The sequence below is a fragment of the Paroedura picta genome, chromosome 10, assembly GCF_049243985.1.
Source record: "Paroedura picta isolate Pp20150507F chromosome 10, Ppicta_v3.0, whole genome shotgun sequence".
In the NCBI taxonomy this organism is placed as follows: Eukaryota; Metazoa; Chordata; class Lepidosauria; order Squamata; family Gekkonidae; genus Paroedura; species Paroedura picta.
This window is the reverse complement of record NC_135378.1, coordinates 54,519,031-54,525,030: the sequence shown is the minus strand read 5'-3', so window position 1 is coordinate 54,525,030 and position 6,000 is coordinate 54,519,031. Positions and strand designations below refer to the sequence as shown.

The window sequence follows — 6,000 nt, the reverse complement described above, 5'->3', positions numbered from 1 at the left end:
TGCTGAACCCTTGCCCCACATCTATTTTGGAAATGTGCATTCGATTGACATTTATTTTTAAATGGAAGTATGAACACAGTAGTCTGCCCTAACATAGGTCATTTAATAACAAGTAAATAATAAAATATTAACGTGTATTTATTTGAAAAATATGCTGCCTCTGGTAAAGAACCCACTGAAGGCGTCTCGCACGGTAAAACATCCGATGCCATAATAACCATGGCCAAAGAAAAAGCACAACATCCCTCCGCATTTGTCTGTGAGAAGCCTGGCCTGGCAGGCACTGGCTGAGCGCAGAGAGGAGATTGGTGGCACTTTATTAGCTACACGCGGCTTTTCCTCAGTGCTCCTGGCGCCTGACACTGTCCCGAGGAAAGGCAAAGGTAAAGGTATCCCCTGTGCAAGCACCGGGTCATGTCTGACCCTTGGGGTGACGCCCTCTGGCGTTTTCATGGCAGACTCAATGCGGGGTGGCCTTGCCAGTGCCTTCCCCAGTCATTACTGGCGTCCCGAGGAAAACCTACCCCCAAAAGCCAGCCCTCCGATTAAGCTCCCGGGCCGGCAGCGGGCTTTGCAACGGCGGGAAGGCGCGTTGGAGCTCGCAGCCGCCCCAGAGGCTGTTCTTCGGCCGAGGGTGGGACCGGGAGCCGCCCCGCTCGCCTCTGGGCCGTCCCTTCCCCGCCACGGGCAGCGCTGCTTCCGACCCGCGCCGGACTGCCTGGGCGAGGAGGACTGGTCGGCGCCTGTGGCCAGGTACCTGGTGGGCTTCTTCGGCGGGCTTCCCAGGCTCCGCGCGCACCTCTGGCGGCTTCCCGCCCTGTGCGCGAGCAAACGTTTGGGCGCGGGGGAGGGGGGCGGGAGAAGGAGGCGAGAGCGAAGAAAGAGTCGCAGAGGGCAAGCCGAGCCCCAACCCCCAGGCGGCAGGCAGGGCAGCGCTGCTTCTGGGGAAAGTCTCGTGGGGACCCTCTTGGGACAGCTCCGTCACTTCGCCGGCCGTCTCGGCAGCCCCACCCCCACTCTGTGGCTTCAGCCTCTCGCCTGCCTGCGGGATGTTATTCATTGACAGAGCACTCGAGGCTCCTGTCCTGGCCACGGTGCGCTGGCAAAGTAGCCTGAACAGTTGACTCCGTCAAGCGATTGGTCTGAAGGCTTCGCCTCACAGTCGAATGCTTGCCTTTCTGTCCCAGCAAAACGGAAAGGCGTTTCGCCCTGCTTTCCCTGTGATAACATTTCTAGTGGGGTGGTCTGGGTGCTACTCTGCTCCGGCAAATGGAAGCAGGAGCCATGTGGCACCTTCAGGAGTAATGGGGTTTTATTCCAGATTAAGTCTCTTCTGAACCAGTAGTTTTTAGTCAGGAAAGTGTAGGAGGAAATAAAATGGGGTTCATTTTAAAGTGTTGCAAGACTCCTGTTTACATTTTGAAACACTTACCGTCCTGATGTGTGCATGCATGTGAGAGTGTGTGTTCTATGACCACGTGGATGCACTTGCACATAAGAGTTAACATTCATTTTCCTTTCAGTCTGAAAAACAACATGATCCTAAGGAAGTCACTTTAGGCGAACTGGGAAGACAGGGAATGAAAGCTGGAGAGAGTGTAGTAGGGTTATGCCTTAAGATCTTATGCCTTAACAAATATCACTGAAATTATATTTTTGGGATAGTTGGCTAATACAGCCGAGTTAGCCCAGTCATACATGCAGGGAATTGCATGCAGTAAAATATATCTCCCAGGAAGTATACTGGAAAAGTGAAACTTACATTCATTTAAGTAGATTCAGTTCACATTGAGGTTGCAGTTGAGAGGAGAAAGAGAAGCCTAATTTAAAGAGTAGTATTCCTACTACAGAGCCTCTTGTGGCGCAGAGTGGTAAGGCAGCAGACATGCAGTCTGAAAGCTCTGCCCATGAGGATGGGAGTTCAATCCCAGCAGCCGGCTCAAGGTTGACTCTGCCTTCCATCCTTCCGAGGTCGGTAAAATGAGTACCCAGCTTGCTGGGGGATAAACGGTAGTGACTGGGGAAGGCACTGGCAAACCACCCCGTATTGAGTCTGCCATGAAAACGCTAGAGGGCGTCACCCCAAGGGTCAGACATGACCCGGTGCTTGCACAGGGGATACCTTTACCTTTATTCAAGAGCCAGATAATATGGCATCATGGGTATGAAAGTATGAAGGCTGTAGATGCACCAGACTCCAAGAACTGAGGCTCTTATAATTTCTATTTTATGTATCATTGTTATTATCACGTTAAATTATTATTGTTATAATATTACTGCTGTTACTGTTACCTGTTACTATGTGTTAATTGTATCCTCCCTGTTTTCTGTAAACTGCCCTGAGCCCTCGGAGAGGGCGGTATATAAATACAATAAATAAATAAATAAATAAGAAGAAGAGCGATGTGAAGGACTGGTATAGAACAAAAAGCATAGAGACCACACTGGAAGGTCTATGTTGGGCTGCAGGCTGGAGTTTGCTCCCCCATGTGGGATCTTTCTGATCCCACATGGGGGAGCATTTAGCCTGGTGCACCTTGTCAGCCTTGTATTTGTGTTCCTGCATGGGAACTGGGGAAGCAAAGTTCCCAGCGCAGAAACAGAGGGGAGCTCTGGGTCAGAGCCAGCTCCCAAGTTAAGATAGAGAGGCATCCCATTCAAGGAGATAACACTTAACATCCACTTAGAGTGATATAGTGCCCCCCAATGTCCAGGCACATTGAATCGTTTAACAAAGGTAAACTGTGTATCAGGGTCTTTTAAATACCACCTTTTATTTTATAAACTTGCACCTTTGAGAAATGATCCTCTTGAAGTTTCAAGGGCATTTCTATTTAGTGAATGGCTGGTGCTTGTTTGTACTTTATCCTTTACAATTGCCTGCAAATGGCATGACTTGGGTTTTAAACTTGGAATTTATAGTGTATTTTGCTCTGTTTAGACTCTGTTCTTTATCTGACTCAGTTGTGGATAGGGTTTTAAGGTCTGACTTGTGTGATTTAGGCAAAGATTTCCCATAAGATAACATCTTGGCAGCAAGTTAATCTCACTGACCATTTTTCCTTTTCCTGAGTAGTGTTTATTGGTGTAGCTAGAGTAGGCTCTGGACCTCTTATTTGTCATCAGGATCTGTGGCTGGTATTTGATTCACCAGGCAAATGCAATGAGGCCTCAGATTGCGGTGCTTTAATTTGCATGGTTACTAATTTTGACAGCCCTGAATTCCTAGAAGTCTTTAAAGCCCTGTAAAATATCTTCTGTTCTTTGGAGAGGCATTTTAATGTTTCATTTTATGTAGGCTTAATAATAATTTTTGACACAGGAACAGGTTATAAAATGATTTTAAGATATGGGGGGATTGCATTAAGGGCTGGAATCTGAATCCCCCTCCCAGCATCATCAGACATCTATTTTGAATTCTGTTCAGCTGACTGGGTATTCTGTAAGGAAGGCAGATTCAGAAAATGAAGCATCTGAAGGGACCAGTTAACTGGTAATTAGATCCCAAAGTGTTGTTAGATTTCTTGATGTAGTCATAATTATTCTTGTGACATCTGTTTTTGAACTGGGTGGCATAGATCCCAAACGGGGAATAATTTACAACTCCAAAATTATGTACCTCATTACAAAACTCTTCCTGAGAAGTACACATTGTCAGAATTGGCAAGCAAAATATCTCTTGAAAGTAGTGGGATTCTTCTCAGTAAGTGGAACTGAGACAGCTCTAACAGAACTGTAACTAGCCCAAGGTCATCCAGCTGGCTGCATGTGGATGAATGGGGAATCAAACCTGGGGCCATTCCGCACAAGGACCAATGTTGCCAATTGCTTTCACAAAGCGGAAACACTATTTTAAATACTGGAATCTTGACGTTCCGCATACCTTCATTCGTAGTGGAATCCAGTAGCGTTTCATTCATTCCTCACAGGTTTCCAGTCTTGCAGGAATCGCTAGAAAGGAAGCAATTTTTTTCTGTGCTTGTTCCTGCCCCTGGCCATCAATCAAACGGAACAGCCAATGGGCGGTTGTTATCATTCTCCCGAAAAGCCCCTTTCCCTTTAAGCACAGGTTAAAAAAAAAAAAGACACACGTTGCAACGAATATGCATTGATTCGTTGCAACCGAGAGACCCATCTGGCTGGCATGTGAGCTGGCGATTCATTGTTACCACGCTCCCCCGAGTGGAAAAAAAAATCCCCTCCCGCACAGGTGCAATTTTTGGCCGAATTTAAAGGGAACTGGTGAACAGGGGGCTGTGTTGTGCTTGGGGACTTAGGGGAGCTTTAAAGCACTTCTGTGGAGGGACTGTAGCCGGAGAAGCTTCGCTGGGTGAATGGAGCCTGGCTAGTTTGTTGCTTTCCCAGCTTGCTTCGAGGAAAAAAAATGGCGATCGCTTCACCGGAAGTTCGGAGGAGAGAGCCAGGGGGAGGGACTTTGTTGCAACCGCTACATTGAGAACGCACATGTCTTTTTCGCAAGTGTTGCAGTTTGTTGGCAAGAGTGTAGCGATTTTCTGAGGATGAATCCACTTTTCCCGATTCCCCGGAAATCGTTATAACGAAGCGATTTTGGCACTAGAGTTGCAGGAGTGTTGCAGATTGCTCACAACGTCATGCGTAACGCAGTTTTAGTGGCAAAACCAAAATGTAAGATTAGTGCTATATTAAAGTTGTGCAGAATGGCCCCTGGTTCTCCAGATTACAGTTCGCTGTTCCTAACCACACCAAACTGGCTTATCAGATTGGTTGTGTTTTAAACAGAAACAAGTATAGCTGTGTACTATTTGTATATGATAAAAATAAAGTTGTCATTTTAATAACAGCATTCTATACAAGTGATGTCAACATGGATTTGACGATCAAGCTTCAACCCTTTGCAGGTGCTTGGGAAGGTACTCATTTATATCAAATATTAACATGCCTGGTCAGTGAAAAAATAGTTCTCCCCTCAAAGTTATTCTGAATAAAAATGCAGCAGATACCTTGTACAAATACTATGACCAAGTGGAGTCCATTTATATTGATGGCTTGTGACAGCTGGTCCTATCTGATACTTGCAATCAGCATGATATCTGTATAGAAAATACAAGCATTCTCTTTGCAATCAAGTAAGTCTAGCATATGCATGTACAGATGTTATGCTCAAAGCATGTTGGGACAAAAGTAGTTCTAGTGTGCTGCTCTTGCTCACATGCATATTTGTTCATTCTGCACAGTTTTAATTTGTTTGGGATGTGGGAAATCAAATGATGACAACTGAATGGCCAATTTTCTTCATATCCATGCTCTGTAGTCTATGTAATGGCTTTTGTGGTACACAACAGAGAATATATTTAGCTAGGAAGGAGCAAGCTGGAACTCTTGAATGATACCGGTGAGTTTACCTGATAACATTGGCACAGCCATTTCTTACTGAGTTGAGTCTTACACAACTCTGTTTAGAACTTTTGTCTATTTATAAAGGAAAGGTATTTAAAACTTGAAGAGTAGACGTTTGTGAATCTTTATGCTCTGCTTGTATCTTACAAATAATTCACAATTCACATCGCAACCTGATGACATTCTACATTGAATGAGCTGTCAGAAGGCAGCCTTCTCAGTCCATTAAATTACTGATGGTAGCCTGTTGGTTAGGATGACAAATGAAATTCGGCAAAGTTATTTTAAAAATTCTTGTACAGTGTGCAATTTTTTATATTCTGCTCAATTTCAAGTTAGATGCTCTTAGTAAATAGTCTCCCGAACCCTAGCCAGATTTGCTATTGGATTTTTTAAAAAGTAAGCATGTGTTATGAGCCTTAGACTAATTTTGGTGCATTTGATATGCAACTAGATTAAAGAAGAAAACAAAATATCATGCTTATTTGACCATCGCTTCTTATACTTTTTTGTGTACAAAGCAAACATGCTTCAGAATAAGTGATGTTTTCTTCATATGTATGTATTCAATAGAAAAAGAACAATATTGTCTAATGAAGGCAGCAGTTCTAAATGGATTAA

At 44.7% G+C, this 6,000-nt stretch overlaps 1 protein-coding gene across 4 annotated transcripts in view; it reads left to right on the top strand.

The window, feature by feature from the left end:
• The first annotated feature begins 462 nt into the window (after window positions 1-462).
• IL15 (interleukin 15) overlaps window positions 463-6,000 on the top strand; it is a 30,367-nt gene continuing 24,829 nt past the window's right edge. Inside the window, exon 1 of one of the 4 annotated variants that reach the window (XM_077300223.1) lies at window positions 463-753. The gene's annotated coding sequence lies outside the window, so the exon portion shown is untranslated. The remainder of the gene's footprint in view (window positions 754-6,000) is intronic. The other 3 variants (XM_077300224.1, XM_077300222.1, XM_077300221.1) reach the window with 3 other exon arrangements.